We start from the raw sequence: 1,843 nt of genomic DNA, 5'->3' as shown, positions 1-1,843 counted from the left end.
CCGTATCCCACTTTCGCTGCAGGTTCATGACCAAGACAATTTGTATCTTTAGTTAGAACCGCAACAACAAATGATGTAATATAACTCTGCAACACCCTTAGTACGATGCATGTTATCTTCCTGTTCGATCTTCCCTTTGTATGTTTACCCTATGTTAAACAGGTAGGCTTTCCGGCACGTAAACCCAAGGAGGCACCATGAGGATGGATCCCCAATGTCCTGCCGGGTGTACTTGCTACCGAGTGAACCACCTTACCGCTCTCAACACGGCCGCTCGAACTGTTGAGCTTAACTCGAGTCAGAATCGAGAGCGTTGCCAATTGCGGAAGGCTACCCTGCCACTCTCGATGCGGCCGCTTGAGCTGTTGAGCGGACTGAAAATGGGAACAAGGGTGTTGCCAATTGCGGAAGGGCCCTTTGCGTGCAGGCTTTCATACATAGGGCGGGACCTTCGAGGACAATAACCTCATATATAAAAAGGAAATTGCTTAAGGTTTCGTATGACTTAGCTTTCCTGTCGCCGCACTGGCATCCTTCGCGCTTGCAGGCAGCGTCGTTCTCTTGGTTATCTTCTTCTCTGGAAGCCGTAGCCACGAGAAAGTGCTAAGTCGGCTGCTAAACCAGATTCTCACAACTGCGCCCCCTACCTTGCGCGCCAAAGATGTCGGTGGGAACAACACCAATGGGATCACTGGGATCCCTTCTACGGTCGGCGAGCGCGGGGTCGTGAGAAGAGCAGGTTTAGGAGTTAGCATACGGATCGTTTACCTAGGTTCGGGCCGCGAGGATGCGTAAAACCCTAGTCTTGCTTTGGTGGGTGTATTGAGTGTTCTTGAGCTTCTTGAACTAGCTACGGTGGTTGTGTCGTCCCAAAAAGGCGAATCCCTCTCCTGGTCACCTCGGGCCTCCTTTTATAGGAAAAAGGGGTTGCCACAGTGGCACACAGGAGGTGGAAAGGCCTACAGTGCGCGAGCTTATCGCACGGCATTACGGGACAAAGCACATTAAATGCGCTACGTAGGTGTCTGTTAGCTTTATCAGGGACGGGAACGAGGCCCATCCCATCCGTCGCCGCTTCGCCTCACTTCGACACGCGCTTAGATTACCGATGCATGCAGCACCATGTAGGAAGGCAAGCAGCTGAGGTGGCACAGTGATAGGGCCTTCATGAAGATCTGCATGCCGCCACGCGGGTGCTTGCTGATTTGGCCTGGAAGATGCATGTTGCCACGCAGGTGCCTGCCCAGCTGGTTGGGCTGGCAGCTGCATGCGAAAGGCAGCGGAGTCTTGGCTGGTGCGGGCCTGGCAGTGGCCCTGCGGATGCCCTCGGCAAGGGTCTTGCCGGCGGCCCAACAAGGGTCTTGCCGTGGCGTTGTTGTCATCCCCGGCAAGGGTCTTGCTGGGGGTCTTGTGGATTTCCTCAGCTAGGATCCTACCGAGGGTCGCCGTCTTCTGGTCCTCATCTGAACTCATATGTTTATGATCTTGACGAAGATTTGCATGCCACCACAGAGGCGCCTCCCGAGCCTTGGTTCCAACGCAGTTGATTGGATCGGAACCTGTGGGCTCAAGGGTGGCTCGCTCTGCTGGTGTTGGGCAAGTTGCCCTGGCAAGGCTCTTGCCGGGGCTGCGGGGGGCCGCCTCGGCACGGATCTTGCCGAGGGAGTCCACCTCGCCCTCTTTCCCTCCTGCGCTTCTGGTCTTGGCGGTGCCTTGGTTGTCTTGTGCTTCGGCTTCTCCCGGCTTCCCTCCTTTGCCCTGCTATGTGTGGCCGCGGCGCGTGGCTCTGGCTGCCCATGCACAAGTAAAGGGGTCAAAAGGAGAGGCCCTACTTTGGTACACC

The sequence above is a fragment of the Triticum urartu genome, chromosome 4 (genome assembly GCF_003073215.2).
Source record: "Triticum urartu cultivar G1812 chromosome 4, Tu2.1, whole genome shotgun sequence".
Lineage (NCBI taxonomy): Eukaryota > Viridiplantae > Streptophyta > Magnoliopsida > Poales > Poaceae > Triticum > Triticum urartu.
The sequence above is the reverse complement of the archived record's forward strand: the minus strand, read 5'-3'. Positions refer to the sequence as shown.